Source organism: Chiloscyllium plagiosum, unplaced genomic scaffold (genome assembly GCF_037043375.1).
Source record: "Chiloscyllium plagiosum isolate Xiang-an unplaced genomic scaffold, Cpla_swu_hap1 HiC_scaffold_23, whole genome shotgun sequence".
Classification (NCBI taxonomy): Eukaryota; Metazoa; Chordata; class Chondrichthyes; order Orectolobiformes; family Hemiscylliidae; genus Chiloscyllium; species Chiloscyllium plagiosum.
Window position 1 is genome coordinate 30,137,714 of NW_028270161.1, and position 13,958 is coordinate 30,151,671.

At 40.1% G+C, this 13,958-nt stretch overlaps 1 protein-coding gene across 2 annotated transcripts in view; it reads right to left on the bottom strand.

Moving 5' to 3' along the window:
- The window catches only part of sema3c (sema domain, immunoglobulin domain (Ig), short basic domain, secreted, (semaphorin) 3C), a 171,881-nt gene that overhangs the window by 143,966 nt on the left and 13,957 nt on the right, over positions 1 to 13,958 (bottom strand). Inside the window, exon 1 of one of the 2 annotated variants that reach the window (XM_043713775.2) lies at positions 12,866 to 13,235. The exons of the other annotated variant lie outside the window; for it this stretch is intronic. The gene's annotated coding sequence lies outside the window, so the exon portion shown is untranslated. Of the gene's footprint in view, positions 1 to 12,865; positions 13,236 to 13,958 lie in introns of those variants that run through there. 2 annotated transcript variants of the gene reach the window in all.

Genomic DNA, 13,958 nt, shown 5'->3' on the forward strand with positions numbered 1-13,958 from the left:
ACATTAACCTCCCCAGATGTGTATTCAAACATAACAAAACACTGATCTCCCAAGAAATCCTGACTATGTTTTTATACACAAAAGTGACTAATTTAAAATCTGTCGGAGCATCAATTTAAACTAATGGAGATTTTTATTTCTATGACTGGCAATCTCCACTTCTGTAAACCTGCTTAACTGATTGGTTCCTGTCTCGGTTAAACCTCTATTCATGCCTTTCTTATCTCTGGAATTGGACACTCCAATGTATTGCTGCCTAGCCTCCCATATTCTCCCTTCAATAAACCTGTAGCCATCCAAACTTCTGCTACTCCTGTCTTAATTTGCATTAAGTCTTTTTTTCCTGTCATCCTTGATCTGCATTAACTGTCAGATTAGCAAAGTTTTGATCTTAAAGATTCTTAACCTTGTTTTCAAATTCCTCTATGACCTCATCTCGCTGTCACTTTCTAAAATCCTACAAACTCACAACCCTCAGCTATATTTGGCATTCCATTTATTCTGGCTTCCTGTGCCTTTTAGATTTTAATTGCTCCACCATTGCTGGCCCTGCCTTTGCTTCCCTAAGGCCTCAAGCTCTGGAATACCTTCAATGTAACTCTCTACCTGTTTGCCTTCTCAAGATACTCCTAAAAACCTAAATCAAGACTTTGGCTATCTGATCTAAATAGTTCCTCACATAGATTGGTACCTTACTTCTGTTTTATAATGATTACATGAAATACGAGATATTTTATTAAATTGAAAGCACTATATAACTTGCTGATTAAAATGAGTTTAAATAGTAGAAAGACAATAATTGTGTTGTTTGGATTCCATGGTTATACATGGAGAACCAGGGACTGTAAAGTTGCATCTATTTCTGCTTGGCCTGCTGTGCTTTTCCAGCACCACACTTTCAACATCTATTTCACTAAATATTGCCTACTGTTGGAATTGATTCCATTTTACATTGTCTGATGAAGCTAAAATTATCTTGATCCAGTCAAAGGACTATAGGCTTTCAAAAATTAACTCTTGTGTGATTTCTACCAGTCTTACTTTGAAATAATCTTTCCAGCTGTTTGCCATCTTCATTGTATATAGACAAGGTCCATTCCTGGAAAAACTTGAAACAGAGCATGGTTTCTGTCGACCACACCAGTGGTGGGATATTGTGAATGAAAAATGTAAACACTTGCTGGTTTCCTGGCTTTGAAGCATAAATATTTGTCTCTCTCTTTGAAATGATCTTTAGTGGACATTGTCACCACCTGCTTGAACATCATGGACACTCATGCCAACATTAATTAGTTTTTGAAATTTTATGTATGGGTCAGTTTGTTAGTGTGGGAAACAGCTTTTATCCATCTTTTAGTGGCATACAATATTTTACGCTCTTCATAAAAGACACTAACCCTTTAAAATTGGTTGCATTTGTAGATATTAGTGATAAAGTTCTTTAATTTACTTAATTGAAAATAAAACCCTTGTAAGTGTGTTGGAGTTAAACAGAAATATGCAGGGATGATTGAGAGTAATAGTGCTTAGGTAGCTAGCTGGATACTAAAAAAAAGTGCTGGCTAATCATAATTGGGTGGTTTGATCATGGAGCGGAGTTTGAATTGAAGGCAACATATGGTAAGCAGATTTCAGAGCCACCATTGTTATTTAAGATCTTGATTTATAACAAGATCCGATTCCATTCATTTGTTCTACATGGAAAATAAGAAGATTAATGTTTTACAACATTCATATGCAATAACTTTAATGTTAAATCCACCAATCTACGCTGAGTACTTCAGTGCTGTGTAACAATCAGCGTGTTCACTTTTTAGTCCTTCATTCCTAATACCATTCGTTTTGCTTTTTACAAACCACACAGTGAGTCTTCAGTTGAATTCTGAGCTCCATACTGGATCTGGTTTTGTATCAAAGGAGCAACTACTGACCTACAAGATAGATTTATGCAACACAAGGCTAATTTTATGAGCCTGCCTTTTCAAATGAGTACGTTACATAGAAAACTGCAACATTGTCACCCTGATGCTGTAACTCAGGCTCTACATGAGTTCCCGCTAGGATTATAAGATCACAATTACAATATCGCCCATATTGTTGGGTTCATAGTATTACAAAATACCCATTTAAAAAAAGCTTTGCTGACACTAGTCATTTATTTATATTGAGAAACCTAAAGGAAGAAAAAGGCCTAAAGTAAAGAACATCACCAAAGCTGAAAGAGAAGAGAATACCCAAAAGCATGATCAGGAGGTAGCAAGATTGTCATGTCAATCTGTGACAGTGCTAAAGTATAACAGATGGCTGGGAATGTGCTCCAAGATTGTGCTATTATTTTGCAGCTGGGATTGTGTGACAATGTTTATGAAATCACATCTGAATCCTAAAAATTTATGTTAAAATCTAAATGTATTTGTGGTTTCTTCTTTTACTTAACATATACACTTATTGAGGCATGATTTCCCCTTTAAATTTGACACATTGATTTTTCTGCTTAACTTCCAACTGACGTTTACCAGGATTTTCCAGGCACCTGCCTGTTTGCAGATAGTTTGGATCAAAATAACAGGACTTCTTTTTTTCTGTCCTTGTGCAAAACTACCAACAATCCACCACTGATGGATTAATGGACAATGTTATTATCTGGAGGAAGTGAGGACTGCAGATGCTGCGGATCAGAGTCAAAATGTGTGGCACTGGGAAAGCACAGAAGGTCAGGCAGCATTAAGCTCTATACCAGGCATATGCTCAAAAGGTTGACTCTCCTGCTCCTCGGATACTGCCTGACCTGCTGTGCTTTTCTAGCACCACAATGTTATTACTTGGGTTATTCTGAACCATACAACTCAGAAATGTTCCAACATCAATCTTCAACCTTTGCTGACCTTGTCAATATTATTTGGGAAGGTAATGGAAGTGCCTCAATTTGCCTCAATATTCTTTGTGAGGGCAAAGCAGAGATAGCTGATTTACACTGAGAATTTCCGTCAGTGAAAACAGGGTGGGATATCTTGTGGCTTTACTGGACAAGGAAATGTGTGGTCTTTTCATACGGCAGGTAAAGAAAAAAGTGATTCACTCAAACTTAAAACATTCTCGGTTATTTAGTTAATCCAGCTCTATAAAGTTAGTGATGCAGAGTGAAAGCAGTTTCAAAGATGAGACTTTTAATGTCTTTCTGTGGAGATTTCCTTGCCCAGTTTAAGGCACCTAGAGCAGCAACAGTGGCATAGTCTGAAAGCAAGCTTCTCTGTGATTATCACAAACACACGCTGCAATTTGACTTTGCTCATGGCCAGAGGATTGCATGTTGGAGACGTGATCTTACAGGAAGCTAAGATGATCATTCAAGGTTTGTCTCTCCAACCCACCTCTTTTGTTTCCCTGAGATTTTATTTCATCTGACAGCTTGAGAACTGTGAAACCTCATCGCTCTACAATAGCAGATGAACCTTTAAATGACAGATTGTTTGGGCCTCAGGCTACTGCCATCTGCCTTGCTGTAGATGTTCAGCTACCTGTGATACTGAGTTGCTATAGAAATGTTAACCATTACCTGCAGAACTTTCAAATCTGCCCCAAATACTCAATTTGTGATGTCAGGAGTCCTCTCTGTATTTATCATTTCAAACGTTATGAAATTTGATTAAACATAAATAATTATTCATGTTCTCCAATGCGGCTTTAGTTAACTAGCTTGGGATGTCTATTCCAATTTTACAGATAGCAGGACTTACACTATACCTACAAATGTTTAGCCAAATAATATCAGTAGAGTGCTAACCACTTAGACAATAAAATCACAATAAGTCAAATTAATGGGGCTGCCCATAAATTTATTTTACACAAAACATTGAGATAATTAAAAGGAGGCCCTGTGTAATCCAATTTGCCGATAAACATGTTAGACAATAGACAATGTTCTACACAGTGTCACTTTTTCTCTTGCTGTAAGCATGGAAAAATATGTAATCCTATATTGATTTGTTCACATTCATAATGGCCTCCCCTTTTACATTAAAGGTCTATCCTTTTCCATCACTATTTTAAATTTAATAGAATTATGGTTGCTGGCCCCAAAGTGCTCCCCCACTGACACCTCAGTCACCTGACCTGACTTATGTCCCAAAAGTCGGTCAAGTTTTGCACCTTCTCTAGTAGGTACATCCACATCCACAGAAAATTTTCTTGTACAACTTAACAAATTCCTCTCTATCTAAACCCTTAACACTATGGCAGTCTCAGTCTATGTTTGTTTCTCAATTTTCCTCTGACTATTAGGGAGTCTATTATACAATCCCAATAAGGTTATCATCCCTTTCTTATTTCTCAGTTCCACCCAAATGTGGGCGGCACGGTGGCCCAGTGGTTAGCACTGCTGCCTCACAGCGCCTGAGACCTGGGTTCAATTCCTGCCTCAGGCGACTGACTGTGTGGAGTTTGCACGTTCTCCCCGTGTCTGCGTGGGTTTCCTCCGGGTGCTCCGGTTTCCTCCCACAGTCCAAAGATGTGCAGGGTCAGGTGAATTGGCCATACTAAATTGCCCGTAGTGTTAGGTAGGGGGTAATGTAGGGGTATGGGTGGGTTTCGCTTCGGCGGGTCGGTGTGGACTTGTTGGGCCGAAAGGGCCTGTTTCCACACTGTAATGTAATCTAATCTAAATAACTTTCCTGGATGTATTTCCAAGAATATCCTCCCTCAGCACAGCTGTAATGCTATCCCTTATCAAAAATGCCATTCCCCCTCCTCTCTTGCCTCCCTTTCTGTTCTGGAACATTAAGCTGCCAGTCCTGCCCATCCCTGAGCCACGTTTCTGTAATTGCTATGATATCCCGGTCCCATGTTCCTAACCATGCCCTGAGCTCATCTGCCTTCCCTGTTAGACCACTTGCATTGAAATAAATGCAGTTTAATTTATTAGTCCCACTTTGTCCCTGCCTGCCCTGACTGTTTGACTCTCTTCTGTTCTCAGCTGTACCAGTCTCAGATTGATCTCTTTCCTCACTAACTCCCTGGTCCTCCCGAACAGCTTGAGCAAATCTCCCTGCCAGTATATTAGTCCCCTTCCAATTTAGGTGCAAGCCGTCCTTCTTGTACAGGTCACTTCTACCCCAAAAGAGATTCCAATGATCCAAAAATGTGAATCCTTCTCCCAGACACCAGCTCCTTAGCTATGCATTCATCTGCTCTATCCTCCTATTCCTGCCCTCACTAGCTCGTAGCACTGGGAGTATTCCAGATATTGCTACTCTCGAGGACCTCCTTTTTAAATTCCTGCCTAACTCTCTGTAACCACCCTTCAAAATCTCAACCTTTTCCCTTCTTATGTCATTGGTTCCAATGTGTACAATGACCTCTTGCTGGCCCCTCTCCCCCGTGAGAACATTCTGCACCCTCTCTGAAACATCCTTGATCCTAGCACCATTCTGATTTTCACTACTGGCCACAGAAACGTCTGTCTGTACTTTGGACTAGAAAATTCCCTAACACAATTATCTCTTGGAACCCGACATATCTCTCGTTGCATTAGTGCCAGTCTGAATACCAGAAACTTGGTTGTTCTTGCTATGTTCTCCTGAGAATTGGCTACTTTTCTGCCTGTTTGTCCAATGTAGTGTTTGTTACAGTCCTTGCATGGTATTTTGTAATTGACATTAGTTTTGCTTGTATTTGTATAGGTCTTTGAAATAATGTTCTAATGCAGCTTCATTTGTGGGTGTCGGGATGGTTGCTTCTGTCATTCAGCATTTGGTCCGTATGTGTTGTTTTTTTGTAAACGTTGGTTCGAAGTTCCACATTGGCTGTTCGCTCTACTGTGACATCCAGGAATGGCAGTTTGTTATTATTTTCCTCCTCTTTAGTGAATGTTATGCCAGTAAGGATATTATTGATGGTCTTGAAGATTTCCTCTAATTTGTTTCATTTAGTGATGACAAAGGTTTCATCCACATAGTGGACCCAAAGTTTGGGTTGGATGGTTGGCAGAGCTGTTTGCTCGAGTCTCTGCATTATTGCCTCTGCTAAGAACCCTGATATCAGAGATCCCATGGATGTTCTGTTGGTTTGTCTATGGGTTCTGTTGTTGAAGGTGAAGGGGGTGGTAAGGCATAGGTTCACTAGCTTGACGATTGCTGATGAAGTTGGTGACGTTTGGTGTATGTGTCTTTGGGTCTTCTAATAGTGTAGTCAATGTTTCCTTGGCCAGGTTGATGTCGATGGATGTGAATAGGGCTGTTACATTAAAGAAGACCATTATTTCATCCTCTTCTATCTTAGTTCTTTGACTGTCTTCAGGAATTCTTGGGTGGAGTGGATGGAGTTGAAACTTTATTGCTGGAACAGCACAGCAGGTCAGGCAGCATCCAGGGAACAGGAGATTCGACGTTTCGGGCACAGGCCCTTCTTCAGGAATGAGCAGAGAGTGTTCAGCAGGAGAAGATAAAAGGTAGGGAGGAGGGACTTGGAGGAGGGGCGTTGGAAATGTGATAGGTGGAAAGAGGTCAAGGTGAGGGTGATAGGTCGGAGTAGGATGGAGGCGGAGAGGTCAAGAAGAAGACTGCAGGTCAGGAAGGCGGTGCCGGGCTGGAGGGATTCGGCTGAGACAAGGTGGGGGGAGGGGGGATGAAGAAACTGGTGAAGTCCAAGTTCATCCCCTGTGGTTGGAGAGTTCCCAGTCGGAAGATAAGACGCTCCTCCTCCGACCGTCGCGTTGTTGTGGTTTGGCGGTGGATGAGTCCAATGACCTGCATATCCTCGGTGGAGTGGGAGGGGGAGTTGAAATGCTGTGCTACAGGGTGGTTGGGTTGGTTCGTCCGGGTGGCCCAGAGGTGCTCTCTGAATCGCTCCGCAAGTAGGCGGCCTGTCTCCCCAATATAGAGGAGGCCACACCGGCTGCAGCGGATGCAGTAGATGATGTGGGTGGAGGTGCAGGTGAATCTGTGGCGGATATGGAAGTTTCCTTTGGGGCCTTGGAGAGAAGTGAGGGGGGAGGTGTGGGCGCAAGTGTTGCACCTCCTGCGGTTGCAAGGGAAGGTGCCGGGAGTGGAGGTTGGGTCGGTGGGGGGTGTGGATCTGACAAGGGAGTCGCGGAGGGAGTGGTCTCTACGGAAAGCTGATAGGGGAGGGGAGGGAAATATATCCTTGGTGCTGGGGTCTGTTTGGAGGTGGCGGAAGTGACGGCGGATGATGCGCTGTACATGGAGATTGGTGGGGTGGTAGGTGAGGACGCTGTACATGGAGATTGGTGGGGTGGATGCTGCCTGACCTGCTGTGCTGTTCTAGCAATAAAGTTTCAACTTTGATCTCCAGCATCTGCAGACCTCACTTTCTCCCTGGAGTGGATGGAGTGGATGGCATAAGTCTTCTACTAAGCATTTTAATCTTTGGTGTAGCTCCTTGGCTAATCTGTAAATTGGTTTCCAGGTAGCATGACGATGGGTTTGAGGGAGGCTCCTGGTTTGTGAATTTTGGGTAATTCGTAGAAGCGTGGTGTGTTGGATCTGGTTTCATTTTTTAGAAGTCTGTCTTATTTACATCTCCAGATTTCTGAAGCTTTTTCAGTCGGGCTGTAATTCAGTTTTCCAGTTATGGGGTCTGGTTTATCACCACCTGTTGGTAAGTGTCGGCATCTGTAAGCAGTGTGCTTGTTTTCTCAATGTTGTCTGTTTGGTTTAAAACCACTGTCAAGCGTCCTTTGGCTGCAGGTGGGATAACAATGGTTTTTTTTTTAGTCCTTCTAGATCTTTATTTTCTTGTGTTTTGAGTCTGTTTCCTTCCTTTTTGCTGTTTCATGTTGGTGGGACTGTCTGATGGGTTGCTGGGTTTCTTCTGTGAGTTTGTTGTTCCTAATGCTGCTAAGAAATCTTTCTTGTCCGCACCCTGGAAGTTGTAATTTAATCCTCTTACGAAGACAGCTTTTTCGGTGTCTGTTAAGGGTCAGTCAGATAAGTTTTTTTATCCATGCTTCTGTGGTGTCTGTGTCATTATTTTGTGTGAGTTTGTCTAGTTTTTTTCTACAGGTCTAGTTTTTTTTCATTTTCAGTGTTTGTCACTATCTAATGTCTCTGGCCTGTTAGACTGTGTCTGTCCATTCATGATCTGTTGCATTAGTGAGTAAAGGTTTTTGGCATGAAATTTCCCATTTACCACCCGCTGAGAAAAAGAGCGGGAAATGACATCACTGTAGAAAATTACATCACCGATCCAAGGAAACTTAAGCACATAAATAAAAAGTGGGCCATCCCACCTCCCATCTCCGGAGACTAACTGATGATGCTACCTAGTATGGTGACGAAACATTGGAAAACAAACCTTCTAGCTTAACGAGCAAAGCTACATCCAGAATCTGAACCTGAGCTACAAATCTTCTCAAAAATCGCTTAGAGTTCACTCTACAGATAATATCCACATTGAAGGATAGCTATGTTTTGCATTCTTACTCGCATGGTATTGAAGATAATTGCTCTACTAAGTACTCTGTTTATAAAAGTATAAAAACCCAATATGGCTTATAGCAACTATGTTAACATGAACAGAGTCCCTGCCTTGCATAGTCATAACATTATCAATTAAGTAATTCTTTACATTTTGGCTTCAGAATTGATCTTTCTTTGCTATCTTGGCATTTGGAATTTAAGCTCCATGAAACATCTTTTTAAAAACCACATTCATTCACAGACAAAGTAGATTTTTCCCTTCTCAAATATGAATAGAGTACACTTCATTGCATAATGCATTCTTTACATTGAGAATCATTACAGAGCTATAATTGACTTAAATATATTGTTGGACACACATATTTCACAACAAACATCATTTCAGTACGAGAAGCAGCCAAGTTTAAGCTAATAATTTGAGACATTTTGATGTCACATGCTATATTGTGATATAAATGAAAACAGAGTCTGCAGATGTAGGAGAAACATTTTAGATGGTCTTCAGTGAACTGGTTTTCTAATTCTGCTATAATCCCAGATTTTATACAGATAAAGAAAGTTCATAGGACTATTTGAAAACTTTAACCATCTGCAATTCTCTTGTAATTTTGTGGCTTATTAGAGAATCTTCTTGTTCAGCCTTCTGAGCAAAATCAAGATAATTCTCCCTTAACATTCCATTTAAGTTCCTTGTAAAATAAATTTCAGCTCAAGTGGCAGAAGAACACCTCTTCATTAACTGCAACAATGCCTTTTCAAACAAAAGAAACTTAAGAAAGTGAAAAATGTATCTTCTAAACAGTAAATCTACAAAATATTACATGTTAGAAGCCATAATATTTTGGGGGCTGACAGGATATCAAAACATTCAAAATCCAATGCAAGAGAGTATTCAAGCAAAGGACTTTAATGATGTTACAATATCATTGCTTAATCTCAGATTATATGTCCGTTACTGTTGTGATTTCTGACATAATCAGCTCATAAACTGCAAACTCAGCTTGTTGCTGCATATTATTTTGCAAGGGGGCCCTGTATTATCAATTATGATAATTCCCTCATGATGCCCACTGAATCTTTGTGATAGAAAAAACATTTCTGGTCTACATTTGAAAGTTTACTCAATTTTGTTTTAATTAGGTAGAATCTCTAGGAAGTGTCTGACTTTAGAAGTTGATTATAGAAAAAAAAAGATTGCTTGTAATTCTTTCAAAATGATTTTGTTATCTCACAGAGGAGCCTAAGTGTCATAAAATACTGATGTAGATTTGAGGAATTGCAAAGATCATAGCTAAATGCTTTGAAAATTAATATGGTATACAATATGTCTAACCCTTGGTTTGCTGGCACCTCCAGGGAAATGGTGCCTTCTTGGATTGGTCACCGTTGCTGTTCTTCACTTACACAAATCAGTGAAAACAATATTATTGGCTTAATGAGTGGTTTTGAGAGATCCAGCATAATTTTGTTTCACTGATATTAATTTTAAACAGGCTGTTTTCCCATATTAGTCTCCCAGTGTGGTGGTCTTGTCCAGGTAGGGCAGTCTCGACCTGGCATGGCAATCTTTTCAGAAATCTCATCCCAGAATGGAGGTCTTCTTCAGCAGCTTCCAGGTATTCCAGCAGCGCAGGGTGAAGGCCTAGTCCTGGCACAGAGGTCTTTTCCTGGCATGGAGATGGCTTTTGGGTCTTCCAAGAGCCCAGCGTGGAGATCTACTCCCTGCATGGAGACCTTGTCTCTGCCCTGCTTGGTAGTCTTGGCTCAGTTTGCCAGTGTACCCTGAACCCAGGAGCCACTAATTGAACTGTGATGAACTGTTACTTTTCCTTTCTTCGTATTTATGACTTCTGTGACTAGTTTAGGCATCATTGTATGGTGACATATAAAACATTTCACTGTATCTTCATATAGAAATATACATGACAATAAATTGCTCTCAGAGAATGGAATAGAAGTCTGTATTTCAACAACTGCACTGACCAGTATATAGTAGTCTACAGTTTAAATACAGGATTCAAATCAAAGTTCACTGATTCATCTTCCAACATTGTCATCCGGTCCAGAGTACGCTTCATGGAGCAGGATAAGAGGAACTTGTGTTTCGTCTTCCAAAAATACACAGCTCTCTCTGTGATTGGCAGTCTGAAGGACAGCTCAGTAACAAGACAAATATAAGAAAAAATAAAGTGGAATGAACTTTATTATATCTGTATTTCATACATTTTATGATATGCACCTATATTAAATGTATCCCTTATTACATCACCCCTAACCCACCAAATTACATCTTCTTAAGTTTTTATGCAATCCGTCACAAGCCTCCATTTCTCTTACTAAATTACTGCCATGTCTTTTCTCAACTCAACTTGTTTAAGACATACCTCCTCTTCCCTTGCTCTGAATACCATGAAAGTATGATCAATCAACTTCTTGTTCGGGCACAATAGTGGCTAACATATTCATGGTTCCCTCTCCTCAAGTACTTGTCCTCTCTCTTGTCTAAACATCCGTCATCACTCTCACTAAAAGAAAAAAATCCTGCCATACTCTGCCATCTCTCACTGTTCTCTCTTCTAAAGCTCCTGAATGTGTCTTCACCTGCCAAATCAGTGCTCAACATGCTTCCAACTCCATGTTTGAATTTGTCCAATTAGGTTTCTGCCCCTGCTAGAGTGCTAAAATGCCCCTAAACAAAATGTCACAAATGACATCATCTGTTACAGATTAATAAAATACCAACTGACATTAGCAGGAAAGTGCATCCAACTGGATTGCTCTTTGACAGAGAGCCAGACTCAATGAGAGCTGAATTGCCACCCTTTGTGTTGAATTTTTGTCTGATACTATAAAATTAAAAGCATTTAAACAGTTGGTGGTGTAAATATCTAACATTGTCATAAATAAAGTTCGTCATATTGGATGTGGTCTTATGTTAGAGTTTTCTGAACGGCCTATTGGGTCAATGTTGCCTTTCGCCTCAACCAAAGTCATGGGAGTGCAGGGACTGGCGGTGAGACTCTCAATGCTCAAAGTTATCCCACTCCCAGTTCATGATCAGCAGCAGATTATCTGGCTGGATCGGAAAAAGGGAAATGTCAAGGAATTAAAAATGAACAATGCTAGAATGATTCCAATCTCTGTGTTTGGTAATTGAGCAGTTAATGCAAGGCATTGATAAAATAGATAAAAGGTGCTCTTGGATTAGTTTCTGAAATGATCACTCATTCATTTCAGAATCAGAATGATACAGCATATGGCACATGGGATATCCTCCAACATTCTAGCACAATGACATTAGCTATCTGATGTCATGTATCTTTACATCATTTAATTATTGCTCTCATTTAAACTGCTCCCATACTGTGCTTGACATCTAACAATTTAAGGAAAAATGAACAGAAGATTGCACATCAGGCAAACCAATATCTGGTGGGGACTTAAAAGCAGTAACTTAATCTCCCTGACGTTTAAAAACCACACAAGCATTGCTTGCACTATTTATGACATCACCCATATTGAATTAGCACTGTTGTATCCAGCTACAAATATAGCGCAAAATCCAATAAACAAATGGCACTAATTATTTATATGCTGGAAGAAATTCATACCACAAATTGGTTTTGTCAACTAGCGGAATTACTCAATTAATTACAATTGTTAAAAAAAAGTGCGTGTTGTAATATATTACTCCAGAACCATGAACCTCACCCTATCAATATATGAAAACAAAATTACATAAAAAGGTAAAAGCGCCTTTTTTAAAAAAAACTGAAATCTTTTGAACCTAAGAGCAAAATGTGATGGAGCGAAGGCAAATCACAATTTACAATCTTGGCGAATATCCGTCTGCCGTTCCGGAATAAAGCCAAGTGCAGTGGACACAGAATTCTAAATGATGATATTCTCTCCCATTCAATAATGATAATTGCTAGAGATGACAGCATGATAAAATGACACCACTGTATAGGAATAAAATATACACGTCCATATGTAAACTAAACCATGCTCCGTGGAATACTTGTGAAACATTACTTGGAGATGTTGTAAGACATCCGTGATCACCTGAAAAGTACTATCAAAATTTGAATACATTTCAATAATCTATTCTGAACATTATATGAATCAGACTTCAAATTTCTTCTGTTATATTTTAAGACGTACATCGTGATAGAACTTCTAATCTCATATCTATGCCACAATGAAGGATACAAAGAATATTGATTTATACCAATCTCTAAATGATCTGAGTTTAAAAAGTGCTGATAATAGTTAAATATGAACTATTACCATTTATAATAACTGATATCCTCATAGTATCATTAAACAGTCAAACTTGTATTTGCAAATGTTCGTATCTTTAGAACACCAATGTGTTCCCTCCCGCATTTCTAAAAGACAAAACAATACAGTACCGAATCAGTACCTACCTATGATCAGAAGAGTATTCTGCAGTAAACTGTTTTGAATGGCTGGGGACTAGTTGATTTGTAGTTAATCAGTTCTAACGCTAAACAATTGACCATGACATGGTGTTTTTTTAAAACACCTCGTTGAGAAGCTCATTGTCTTCGTAATTCCTCCCGATATAAAGGGTTTTCCTCAAACCGTTCCTTCAGATCCCTGTGACAGCTGAAACATACGCTCATGCTCCTCACTGTCAGAGCATATAACAAGGCTGCAGTCAAGGCGCTGGCTGATTGGGGAGGGACCCAAGGCAAACTGTAGGTTTCCAATTACATGGAGCGCAGTGAGATTTGCTCCACGGTCCGTTTCGCAAATCCTGCAGCTAACCCCACACGGGATTGCACGGTTAGCAAAACATGAGGCGCTGCTTGTAAATACTAATCAGATAACACCCTCTGCTGAAACGTACTGTTGGAAAGTCTAACCTCAAGGATGTAGCATGAAATTAGACAATATGTTTCTGATCGCACAGCTGCGATTCTTTTAATCACCCTCGGCTTCACAAAGATCCATAGCCTTGTGCAGGGAGCACTGTCTGAGGTGATGCACTAGTTCCTCGAAGGCAATGCTAAGATACATGACGAAAAGGAATAGAAGTCTGTATTTCAACAACTGCACGGACCAGTATGAAATAGCCTGCAGTTTAGATACAGGACTCAAACCAGAGTTCACTGATTCATCTTCCAACATCATCATCCGGTCCAGGGTACACTTCATGGAGCAGGATAAGAGGATCTTGTGTTTCTTCTTCCAAAAATACACAGAGCTCTCTGTGTGATCAGCAGCCTGAAGGACACCTCAGTAATATCCACACCACACAATTTTCCAGCACCACACTTTTTGACAGTGATATCCACAGCCTGACATAGAACATAGAACATATAGAACATAGAACATTACAGCACAGTACAGGCCCTTCGGCCCTCAATGTTGCACCGCCCTGAAATATTAATCTGAAGCCCTCCCACCTATACTATTCCATATATGTCCATATGCCTGTCCAATGACGACTTTAATGCACTTAAACTTGGCAAATCTACTACTGTTGCAGGCAAA